Source organism: Erpetoichthys calabaricus, chromosome 8, assembly GCF_900747795.2.
Source record: "Erpetoichthys calabaricus chromosome 8, fErpCal1.3, whole genome shotgun sequence".
In the NCBI taxonomy this organism is placed as follows: Eukaryota; Metazoa; Chordata; class Cladistia; order Polypteriformes; family Polypteridae; genus Erpetoichthys; species Erpetoichthys calabaricus.
In genome coordinates, this window is record NC_041401.2 from 136528760 (window position 1) to 136542348 (window position 13589).

General features: G+C 37.7%; 1 long non-coding RNA gene across 1 annotated transcript; it reads left to right on the forward strand.

Annotated features, from left to right (window-relative positions):
- Window positions 1–9454: 9454 nt before the first annotated feature.
- Window positions 9455–11615, forward strand: LOC127529048 (uncharacterized). The gene is made up of 3 exons (XR_007935700.1): window positions 9455–9696; window positions 10370–10458; window positions 10543–11615. It is a non-coding gene; the product is annotated as an uncharacterized LOC127529048 (long non-coding RNA).
- The last annotated feature ends 1974 nt before the right edge of the window (window positions 11616–13589 follow it).

The window sequence follows — 13589 nt, forward strand, 5'->3', positions numbered from 1 at the left end:
ACTGAACCTGCTGGTACTAGAAACAAATGAAAAGGCGGACGGTGGTGCGGATTACTAAACGCATAAAACACCAAAGGTTGGTCACACATGGAAAAAAATCTGCATACTTCAGCAGATGCGCAACCTCCAGATTCACTCCTGGACCCTCCTCCCCCAACCCCCTGCAGTCACTCACACAGCCAGTCCATCTGTCCATCCATCTCCTGTACTCACTTATCCAGGGCAAGGTCACTGGGACCATTATAGCAGAATAGAGCTTAAGGCAGGAACAACACCTGGACAGGGTGCCATTGAGACTGAAATCCCAATCAGGTAAACATTTAACAGGAAATGACATTTTAAATTCTGAGCCCTTAGACATCTGCTCCACAAGTGACTAATCCATGACCGAAATAACGTGGGTGGCAAATAATAATAATAATAAGTATTAATTCTGTATTATATTAAATTCCTATATTACATAATATCACAGCATTAGTATGCAAATGTTGTGGGGAAAAAATTTTACTGAAGGTTTTTTTTTTTTTTTTAACTGATTTAATTAGAAGCAAGTAACATAATTTTGTGAGCGCTCACATTAGGGATAGATGCAAATACATGGAAGTATTAGTACAACTACATACATGAAATGTATTTTTACCATTATTTCAGAATACCAGTTATTAAAAAAGAATTGTCTGTGCAATGTTTTTAAACATTTTTGAGGTGTTACAAACTTTCAAAGATGCAAATGTCTAATGAATTAAAAATTATTTAAATTTCAAATTTCGAGGAAGTGCATAAATTTGTTTGCGTATTTGTTTAAGTGCAATACCCATGCTTATTACTGCTTACATTCTCAGTCATGTGTGTACATCCTCTATAAGTTTCTGTGATTTTGACTATATCTATGTTTATGTTGTGTTACCACCTTTTACTTCAAGTCCAAGACATCCAGAAATAAGAGTAAAAGCAGCAGTGATGTGGCTGGTACTGACAAGAAGTGCCAGGTGATAACCATTAGAACAAAAGTGAAAATAATTGAGAGAGTAGAGCAAGGTGAAAAGATCGCCACCGTCGCTTGTTTGTATAATCAAAACCATTCTAAAGAACATGGACAAGATCATGGAACATGTGAAGCCAATGATCTCAACAATAATATCGAAGAAATGTGGAAAAGTGATGGAGGAGATAGAGGAACTTCTCAATGTGTGGATGCAGGATCAGCATCGAGTGCCACACAGCTTAATGCTGATTGAAGAGAAGGCTAAAAGCCTTTATGAACACAAGTTTGAACTTATTTTGGATTTTGTGAAATCCACAAGGGTCCAAATTATACATACAGGCTCAAACATATACGGCAAGTTGCACCTTGACCAGACACTTTTGTGTGGATTTTAGAAAAAATACAACATTTGGATACGAAGATGGCTGAATTTTCACTATCACCACCACCTCCTTCCTTACCTTTACCTGGTGGTCCTCCTGTATCTTGGACTCGCTGGTTTGAGTCTTTTCAAATTTATCTGACTGCGATTGGCTTCGATTCTGTACCTGATGTAAGCAAGTGTGTCATCTTGCTCCATTGTTTGATCACAGAATGGCAGCGTGTTTTTCAAACTTTGGGCTCAACTGACTCATACAACCTCAAGAAGCACTTTTCTGGAACACAGAGCATCATTTTATGGTGGTTTCACTTTCGTTAGTGCAGTCATTTGGCGGTGAGTCAATCTGACAGTACACAACATACATTCTGCCTTGTCCAAGAGACCCAATGTTCAGGTTAAATTTGGTTCATCTTGTTTCATTTTCTACTGGGCTGTGATTGGCTACTGTGCAAAGGCACTCTTCCAATTGGCTTTTGTTTCATTTTCAGTTCGATTCTTGCAAGGTTTGATTGGTGGGTTTTTCATTTTCTCCCTGTTGCACATGTTTCCCAGCACCTTAAACTGGCAGTATCTTGTGTATGTGCATAAGATGTAAATGAATGAATGGTTCCAGCTAAATGATGATAATTAATGAAATAAGAAATTTTCCTCACCAGTGCATTATAAAGATTGAGCATAACCTCCACTTGTACTACTACTAACTTGTACTCCACACATCGTGCTATATAACCTAACATTCTGTTAGCCTTCTTATGACAATAAACTTCTTGTATCTTGTATTTTTTGATTAAATATTGTTAGCTGATGCAGTCAAGATTTTACCACGTTACAGTGTTCTTCAGTTTTTAAATATGGTTATCAGAACTTGAACAAAGATGTTAAATAAGCTACTGTGTTTGATATGAAACTAGTTCTTGTTTCAGTGAATACCAGAGCTTTAAGTGATCATTTAAAAAGGAAAGCCCTTTTTCTGTTCTGCACAGAATTAAAAGCTGGTTTTATTTTTTTTACAGGAATCTCATTCTTGAACTGTCGATGTATTCATCTGTAGGTCTCAAAGGAGTAGCAATATTTATTTTTCTCACAGGGTTAAGCACTCGGCTAGGATGGCTATTCTTAGAGGAGGTTATATGGGATGTGTATTACAGTTAGGTCCATAAATATTTGGAGAGAGACAATTTTTTTCTAATTTTGGTTCTGTACATTACCACAATGAATTTTAAATGAAACAACTCAGATGCTGTTGAAGTGCAGACTTTCAGCTTTAATTCAGTGGAGTGAACAAAATGATTGCATAAAAATGTGAGTCAACTAAAGCATTTTTCAAACACAATCCCTTCATTTCAGGGGCTCAAAAGTAATTGGACAATTGACTCAAAGGCTATTTCATGGGCAGGTGTGGGCAAGTCCATCGTTATGTCATTATCAACTAAGCAGATAAAAGGCCTGGAGTTGATTTGAGTGTGGTGCTTGCATGTGGAAGATTTTGCTGTGAACAGACAACATGCGGTCAAAGGAGCTCTCCATGCAGGTGAAAGAAGCCATCCTTAAGCTGCGAAAACAGAAAAATCCCATCTGGGAAATTGCTACAATATTACGAGTGGCAAAATCTACAGTTTGGTACATCCTGAGAAAGAAAGCAAGCACTGGTGAACTCAGCAACGCAAAAAGACCTGGACATCCACGGAAGACAACAATGGTGGATGATCGCAGAATCATTTCCACGGTGAAGAGAAACCCCTTCACAACAGCCAACCCAGTGAACAACACTCTTCAGGGGGTAGGCGTATCGATATCCAAGTCTACCATAAAGAGAAGACTGCATGAAAGTAAATACAGAGGGTGCACTGCAAGGTGCAAGCCACTCATAAGCCTCAAGAATAGAAAGGCTAGAATTGACTTTGCTAAAGAACATCTAAAAAAAGCCAGCACAGTTCTGGAAAAACATTCTTTGGATAGATGAAACCAAGATCTAACCTCTACCAGAATGATGGCAAGAAAAAAGTATGTAGAAAGCGTGGAACAGCTCATTATCCAAAGCATACTACAGTACATCATTTGTAAAACACGGTGGAGGCAGTGTGATGGCTTGGGCGTGCATGGCTGCCAGTGGCACTGGGACACTTGTGTTTATTGATGATGTGACACAGGACAGAAGTAGCCAAATGAATTCTGAGGTGTTCAGAAACATACTGTCTGCTCAAATCCAGCTAAACGCAGTCAAATTGATTGGGCGGCATTTCATGATACAGATGGACAATGACCCAAAACATACAGCCAAAGCAACCCAGGAGTTTATTAAAGCAAAGAAGCGGAAAATTCTTGAATGGCCAAGTCAGTCACCTGGTCTTAATCCAATTGAGCATGCATTTCACTTGTTGAAGACTAAACTTCAGACAGAAAGGCCCACAAACAAACAGCAACTGAAAGCCGCTGCAGTAAAGGCTTGGCAGAGCATTAAAAAGGAGGAAACCCAGCATCTGGTGATGTCCATGAGTTCAAGACTGTCATTGCCAGCAAAGGGTTTTCAACCAAGTATTAGAAATGAACATTTTATTTCCAGTTATTTAATTTGTCCAATTACTTTTGAGCCCCTGAAATGAAGGGATTGTGTTAAAAAAATGCTTTAGTTGCCTCATATTTTTATGCAATCATTTTGTTCACCCCACTGAATTAAAGCTGAAAGTCTGCACTTCAACTGCATCTGAGTTGTTTTATTTAAAATTCATTGTGGTAATGTACAGAACCAAAATTAGAAAAAAGTTGTCTCTGTCCAAATATTTATGGACCTAACTGTATATTCAAGGAGCACTTCTAAAGGCCACTGGCTGATTATTTTGGTTGAGTGTGATAAGCATCAGTTTTTGTTTTTCAATATTTATGGTTGTAACTCAGTAATAGCAAATGCTACTGTTTATGAGGAGACTGAAAAACATATATATGATGCTTTGAACATTTACCTTAAAGCTAAACTTGTAAATGGGGTGGAATTTTAACACTGTTATCAACAGTTCTATAGATAGATCTCCACCTAGAACATGTTACAATACAGATTGCCTACAGTCTTTATGTAATAATCTAGATTTAGCTGATATTTGGAAAACGAAAAATCCGCTATTGAAACAATTCACTTGGCAAAACAAAAAGTTTACCTTTCAATCTAGACTTGATATGTGGCTAATTTCAACATAATTACAAAATAAAATTAAAGAGTTAAATCCATCCAGCTGTATTAACAGACTGCGGTGGGTTGGCACCCTGCCCGGGATTGGTTCCTGCCTTGTGCCCTGTGTTGGCTGGGATTGGCACCAGCAGATCCCCGTGACCCTGTGTTTGGATTCAGCGGGTTGGAAAATGGATGGATGGATGTATTAACAGACCAAAAAATCATCAAAATTCATATTGTTGTACAGGAGCAATTACATAAATCAAAATATGGAATATATTGGAAGTTGAACAACAGTTTATTGGACAATGAAGATATGATTAAGAACATAAATGTACTTATTGGTAAACACTGGAGTTTGGCAGTGGAAAGTAAGGAGTATGGGGGTCACTGGGAGATGTTAAAACATGAAATTAGGTGTGTTACAATTAAAAAGGGAAAAGAGATGGCTTCAAAAAAGAAGGATTCAGAATATCTTGAAAGAAATTTTAGCTTTTGATAAAGTTCAAAAAGAAAACCAAATTAATACCAATGCGCGTGAAAGACTGCAAAATGTGCTAGATGAGTTCTATTTGGAAAAGGCAAAAGGAGCATTTATACGATCTACGGGCAGATGGATAGAGGAAGCAGAAATAAATAGTATTTTTTTCTTTGGACTTGAGAAAAGGAATATGCAAAACAACTTGATAAGAAAATTGAAAATTGCTGAAACAGTTTGTAGTGATATAAGTTAATTATCAAGGTTTGTCACTAATTTTTATAGCAGCTTATATAAACCCACTAACCACCCTGATAGCTCTCAGTTGTTCGGCAAAATTAGGATTCCAGTAATTGCTAATGAGGAATTCAGAAAGATAAGTTCTGAAAACACTACAAGGAGTTAAGATGAACTTTCTTAATTTGAAAACCAATAAGGCTCCAGGAAATTATGGGCTTCCTGCAGAATTCTATATGAAATGAATTGATAAACTTGCTATGTTTCTACTTGTTGTTTATGAGGAGTCATTCAATGCTGAAGAATTACCACCTAGTATGAAACAAGGCATAATTACGCTCATACCAAAACCTCATACAGATAATCAATTGAATGAAAACAGGCGCTCCATTACCTTTCTTAATAATGATTATAAAATTATTGCCTTAGTTTTAGCTAGAGGTCTTAAATCAGGCATAGATAGACACACAAACTCCACAGTCTGTCAGTGGAGCAGGACAGTGACAGCAGTCTGTCGCTAAAACTGCTCCTCTGTCTGTAGATGATACTGTTCAGTGGATGCAGTGGATTCTCCATGATTGACAGGAGCCTGCTCAGTGCCCGTCGCTCTGCCACAGATGTCAAACTGTCTAACCCCATGCCTACAATACAGCCTGCCTTCCTCCCCAGTTTGTCCAGGCGTGAGGAGTCCCTCTTCTTTATGCTGCCTCCCCAGCACACCACCGCGTAGAAGAGGGTGCTCGCCACAACCGTCTGATAGTACATCTGCAGCATCTTATTGCGGATGTTGAAGAACGCTAGCCTTCTAAGAAAGTATAGTCGGCTCTGTCCTTTCTTGCACAGAGCATCAGTATTGGCAGTCCAGTCCAATTTATGATCCAGCTGCACTCCCAGGTATTTATAGGTCTGCACCCTCTGCACACAGTCACCTCTGATGATCACGGGGTCCATGAGGTGCCTGGGCCTCCTACAATTCACCACCAGCTACTTGGTTTTGTTGGTGTTCAGTTGTAGGTGGTTTGAGTCGCACCATTTAACAAAGTCTTTGATTAGGTTCCTATACTCCTCCTCTTGTCCACTCCTGATGCAGCCCACGATAGCAGTGTCGTCAGCAAACCTTTGCACGTGGCAGGACTCCGAGTTGTATTGGAAGTCCGATGTTTATAGACTGAACAGGACCGGAAAAAGTACAGTCCCCTGCGGTGCTCCTGTGCTGCTGACCACAATGTCAGACCTGCAGTTCCCGAGACGCACATACTGAGGTCTGTCTGTAAGATAGTCCACAATCCATGCCACCAGGTATGAATCTACTCCCATCTCTGTCAGCTTGTCCCTGAGGAGCAGAGGTTGGATGTTGTTGAAGGAGTTACAGAAGTCCAGAAACATAATTCTTACTGCACCACTGCCTCTGTCCAAGTGGGAGAGGGGTTGGTATAGCATATAGATGACATTATTAGTTAATCTCAATGTGGCTTTATGAAAGGACGTCACATTTCAAATAATATTTGTTTGGTACTGGACCTTATTGACTGCCATGAATGGTTACAGGATGATCCATTCATTTTATTTCTTGATTTTCACAAAGCATTTGATACTTTTGGCCATACCAGGGCGGAGTGGTGACTCTGAGGCTAAGGATCTGCACTGGCAATCGGAAGGTTGCCGGTTCGAATCCCGTAAATGCCAATAGAGACTCTGCTCTGTTGGGCCCTTAAGCAAGGCCCCTAACCTGCAATTGCTGAGCGCTTTGAGTAGTGAGAAAAGCGCTATATAAATGCAAAGAATTATACCTTCATTTTTGATACTTTACATTTTTTTAATGTGGAATATTACTTTTGTGGAAGTAACCCCCAAATAAGATAGGTATACTGCAATCAATCAGTCTTTATTCAGTCACAGATGAGTACATGGATTCATGCTTTGTAAAGCAAAAGAGCAAAGTTTTCCAGTTTCAGTTGGCTTTTAATATTCATTTTCCTCCCTCCCCCTTACTTATGAAACAGCATCTAAGCATTTCCTCAAATCAGCCAACCATTTCATTTTTGTGTACGTGTCAAGAGGGGCCCCAAAGAAGGAAAGGTCATCTTTCCTGTGTCTAATGGACGCGTTCCTAAAAAGGAAGTTTCTTAAGACCATTAAGACTCTATATAAAGGTATTAACAGCTCAGTTAAGCTTGCCCTTGGAATGTCACATAAATTTAGTGTGGAAAGAAGTATACGCCAAGGATGCCCGATCTCTCCTTTGCTCTTTCTCTTGGCTGCTCGGATTCTGAATGTTTTGATTGAACAATGTTCCTTTAAGGACCTGGGTTCGCTTCCCAGGTCCTCCCTGCGTGGAGTTTGCATGTTCTCCCCGTGCCTGCGTGGGTTTCCTCCGGGCGCTCCGGTTTCCTCCCACAGTCCAAAGACATGCAGGTTAGGTGGATTGGTGATTCTAAAATTGGCCCTAGTGTGTGCTTGGTGTGTGGGTGTGTTTGTGTGTGTCCTGTGGTGGGTTGGCACCCTGCCCGGGATTGGTTCCTGCCTTGTGCCCTGTGTTGGCTGGGATTGGCTCCAGCAGATCCCCGTGACCCTGTGTTCGGATTCAGCGGATTGGAAAATGGATGGATGGAAAGTTGGTGGGTTACAGTTCCTTCTCTTATGCCCCTATAATATTAGTTAACTACCTATTAAGTTGTCTGCTTGTCATAAGCAAGTTTTGTTGAGTTGGCTTTTGATTTACAAACATAATTTTACTCTGCATAGTTTTTTTTCTGTAGAACAATCAACACATTACCCACAAAAGAGATAAATGGTTTAAAATGGTTCACCGGTTATTTGATAATAATCATATGATTGCCTATTCTGATTTTTGTTTAACATTTGGTAATATTTCTTCAATAAGAGAATATAAAATGGTATGTGACTCTATCCGAGATGGTTTTATGTCATTAATTAAAAGCAGTCACCCCATTGTAGACACTTTCTCATTAGATGGATTTTCATTATCTTTTAATACAGTTAACATAATGGACAAGTGTTGTAATAATAATTGTATAAGGCACATACTGTATTACTTCATAAAACAAACCCTCCAGTAATTTATTAATGGTCAGCTCAACAAAGCAAAAATTGTCACTCTATAGGGATTTTTACCTACAGGTTGTTTTTTTTATAAATAACAAAATTAGAGAATTATTGTTTAAAATATTGCACAGCTATTACCCTGTTGATAAAACACTCTGCCAGTTCCTTGATGTAAGTGATGCTTGTGTATTCTGTAAGGGGGCTACAGTGTCTATTGAACATTTATTATTCCCTTGTGTATTTATCAGTTTCTTTTGGTTAGATCTTTTTCTAGACTTGAAAAATAAGAATTGGTAGAGAAATGCCCCTTGAAATTTCCTACACACGACTATGTTTTAATAACTCCTCATTTAGCTCAGACGAACACTATATTATTAACTTAATTATTATACTTGCTAAATTTTATATATACGAGATGACACTCTCCAGAAGGATATCATCATTTATACAGTATCTTTTGTACGCAATAATTTATTGAATTCCACGACTTTAATAAGTTTGCAATCGCGACAAAAGAAAAAGTTAAATAAGGCTTTGTTAAGACTTTTGAGCGTCATTTAATTTAAATATTTTATTGTATTGATTACTTCCTTAGGTTTCCCTTTATTCTGTGTTTTAAATGGTTAGATTATCTATGAAGTACCGTTTAGGAGATAAAAAAGTGTATGCATTTCAGTACAGAGTGTATGTACTATTAAGAACGATTTATGTCCTAAACGGCACCTCATATATATCTATGTAATACTTTTTTGAATATGTAAAGTATTTAATAAAATCCATTTTTGGAAAAAAAAAAAGTATATTTACTTGCGGTCCGGGTCCTGGGAGATAACACGCGTTGTCAAGCCCCGCCTGCCACCTGATGCTCCTCAGAAACGCTGCACGCGAAAGTACTGTATAATGAAAGTAAAGGAACTGTCGCTACCCGATCTGCGGTGCCTACCCGATTTGCGCGCGCATGCGCACGCATGCGCAGAGCTTAACTAGTACGACCCTGCACGATCTGCGTTTTTTTTACTTTGCGACATGAGTCCCCATCCGATTTGTCTCGCGCACGCGCTCTCTGCTTAATTAAAATTCATTTAACGACGCTGCCCGATTTGTTCTGCGCATGTCGAATGTTTTACGACACATGAGAAAAAAAGTTACCACAGAACTTCCGCCATTCGAGTGAGAAGGAGAAAGAAGAACGCTGTAAAGAATAGGAGCATATTGATTTTTTGTCCTGGCAGAAGAATATTTTTCACTTCTTGAAAAAATGAAGACTTTTCAATTTTACAACGACTTGAAAGAATATCTTTTACGGGAAGAATTTAGCAACAATTTAACGGTCAGAGAGCGAAGTGAAATACGACGTGTGTCCGTGAATTTTATGATTAAAGGTACTGTATGTAATGTTTATTGAATGCTTTTCAATTTTTGAGAATACAGTATATACTGTAATATAATCTAGATATATTTAGGATTATCTGACGTTTTGTTTAATAATTAGGATGTTACAAAATTTACCGTTTTAAGTAGGCTGTTGATTTCAATGAACGCGCATGAATATTTTGAAATATGTAAAACTTTTAATAAATTGTGTTATTAAAAAAACTGCTCAGGTGGACTTTCCTGTTATTTACTGATTTATACTTGATTAATGGATTAGTAGGTTTTCTGTTTTTGGGAATATGAAAAACTGAACTGCCTAGATGTATCTCAGATCAGGTGTCTAAATTTTACAATTCTTTTAAAGAGAGAAGTAAATTGGTATCCACTAACGAATGTTAAAATGTGTTTTTTCTTATGCAACTCCCCAACATTAGAGCACAATATCTTAGTCTGTGTGTGAATCCTCGCAATCCCAGTAACTGTTGTGTTTTTCTCATTGTATGAGTTTCAATAGAAACAAAACCAGGCTGTTTCATTTGCAAAATAAAGCACACATTCTTAGGGGTATTCTGCTTTGTTACTGGGTAATTGGTGTATGCCTTCTCTTATAATGTGATGTGGTCATATTTCAGTTACATGCAAGCAACTTTTGTATTCTGTTTCTTTCTTAATTTTGGATAGTCCATCATCCATGCCCTGACTGCTCTACAGGGTGTATCAGGACAGGAGGCAGAAGACTTATTTCTTGGTGGCCCAGAATACAGTATCAGGTAATTAAAAGTCAAGTCTATGAATGTTTGAAGTAAGTGTTTAAATATTTCTTGTTTATTATTTTTATATTTTACTTGCCTTAGTGAAGTGGAAGAATTTAACCGAAAGATAGGGCAGCAATTAAAGAAGGAGGGAATGCTGTGATATCTGTTGGAATAGAAGATGATGCTACTGCCCAGTGCTTCCAGAATCCTTCATTTGAGTCTTGGGTCTGAATCTACTGCGTCATTGCCAAGTATTCTGGGGTAATGTATCTTGTTTTGTTTACATTTTGTTTTTCTCCATATTCCAAGCTCATTTACTTGACCTTAGCTTGAATAAACTGGATGGCTGTCTCCTTCACAATTGATTTTAAAGTACTATACTATTCATTACATAAAAAGCTCTGAACAATTTAGTCCCTTCCAGTATTTGGTACTGTCTCTCCCCCAGCACTCCTCAGTGTAATCTTTAATCCACAACCACTAATTTGCTTATGAAAGAACTGGTGAAGCAGCTTGCACATGTATACCAAAAATATAGAATGCATGGCTATAAATGAAAAACCTTTCAAAATACTTTTAAAACTCCATTTTTAAACTTCACCTCTGCTTAATTCCCACTTCTATCAGTTTATGATTTACTTCTGGTTTATGAATGGAACTGCATACACTGAAAGATTTACACCAGATAATAACCATTGTTTTTTTTGCTGTTTTCTTTTTTTTGTCCAGTGATGCCCTTTGCCGTGCACCCTGGTCAAGTCTTGTGCAACTGACTGTGGTGCTGAAGAGAGAAGATTTCTGAAGACCCTCTTGAAATGGAGCTGCAATTGGATTAACACTACAACAGTATGCTTGCTGAGAATGTCCACAGGGCCTGGGGAGGCTGTGACCTTGTGACCCTGAGACGTTGTTTTGTCAATCATCCTGACCAACTGGACCTTTATGTGTTCTTCAACAGGGCCATCTGATATATTTAAGGAGATGTGCTTTTTAATTGTATATATATTTTTTCACTTTCATAAAGTTATATTTGTTAATCAGTTTAGCAGTTTGGGCTTTATTAGTATTAAAATATGTTAGAGAAGTTATTTGTGGAATAATTTTAATGATCAAAATATCAAAACAAAATGTAACTTTAAATTTTCTGTGCTCTGAGTAAAATATGTTAAAGCTATGTGGTGATTTTTTACTTTTTTTTTTGTGCATTTGACAAATGGTTTTTTTAGGTGCATTGTTGTCACATTGTTCACTTTTGTTGTTCTCATAACATTTATTCAATAAAATTTGCATGAAAAGTGTATTTCCTTTTTCATTATTCAGGTATTAACTCACATTTAAGACACTATATGGGTGAATAAAAGCCATTTAAATTTGAGTACAAGATGAGCAATAGTATCACAGAAGATGGTGCTGGGGTTGTGCTTTATGTGGGTTAGACATGAAATGAAGATTTCTTTTTCTTGAAAAAGACAGTTTATGCAATCCACTAGTATCACCACAATAAAGTTTTGATGCCCAATGACGTGTGTATTTCATTAATAATAATATGTAAAGTTATTTTTAAAGAGTTTTTCCAGGGATGAAAAGTGCATCAACGGTTCATTTTTACAAATATACACACTTACTTTGACTAACTGCATGAAAGCCTGGTACAACAGCTACACCAAACCTGCCAAAAAAGCCCTGTAGTGGATCATAAAAACATCACAAGACGTTCAATGGAACTGAACTGCCATCACTTGATCATCGATACAAGATTCCTTGTGTAAGAAGAGCTAAAAACATCATCAAGGAGAACACTCATCTTGGACAGAACTTGTCTGAGCTTCTCCCATCTGGCATGCATTTCAGATATATAAAGGCAAAGAATTTATATTATCAATCTGTATGCTACAAATACACAAAAAAAAAACTTTTTTCCAACTGCTATAAACTTATTGAACTCGTATATCTCCTCAATCTGAAATCGTTTTCATTGATCATGTACAATTAATGTAGTGTAGGTAATCTATACTGCTGTGCATTTATGCAATAATAATCCATCCTGGTTACTTTTAACATTTTATATGGCATCTTGCCAATATTTTGAACATATTTTGTATGATTACTCAGTTTTTAGTTCATACTTTATTTATTTATTGCATAGTTGTATATCTGAACTATTTCACATTGGAATTTAAATGCAACGTGAAGTTGACACGGGTAATTTCGTTGCGTTACTCAATGACAATAAAGTACTTGAATACATCTATTTTTAAAACTGTCATTTATTTTTTATATGTAGACTATAATAACATATGCAATGGTTAAATACTTATTTGTACAATGGGAACTGAAAAATGAAGTGCTATGTAAACTAAACGAAGCGATCTCAGTAATAAAGAATTAACGTTTATAACGAGGAGTACGACAAGCTTAATTCAGCCCTGAAAACAGAACGTGCAATGAATATTTAATAATATTATTTTTATGGTCAACTGCTACGGCATTTAAACGAAAATACTGTACTGCCCGTTGTGTATCGACATGCGCAGTTGAGAGCGATCCGTGCCGTAAAGCGAAAGGTTTAGTATATATTTTTTTTATTATTAAGCGCATGCGGAGTGTGTTATTGCATACGTATTGAACGAAAACGTCATCGCTCACTTTACGGTGCTGCCCAATCTGTTTAACGCATGCGTGAACACTTTACGGCATGCTAGGCTTTCAATACGCCTGCGCGCGTAAATCTGGTAGGCACGCAGACCGGGTAGCGACAGGAACAAACAGGATGTGCGTGCGCGGGTAGCTCTCTAGTCACAAAGCCTGTGAGTGTGTGTTGGGGGTTAATTTGCATGTGGCAGAACACCTTAGCTCGATTCGGTCTACTCCTTACCATTGCAGCAACTACGTAGTGAAAATGTTGTTATAACCATTTTTATGTTTCAGTTTCGTTAAGCGAGATCATAATTATTAATACCCAAAAGGAGAAGAATGCGTGTTAATAGCGTAGCACGAATTGAAAACGATAGTGGGAGGCGGATTGTGCGGGCTCTCCAAACTTATTTTCTTTCAGAGCGTTGACGTCTGGCCTTATATGTCCCATCCCCTGCACCTTGCCCTGTTATTACGAGGTGGATGTTGAAACTGAATGAATAAGAGAGTTA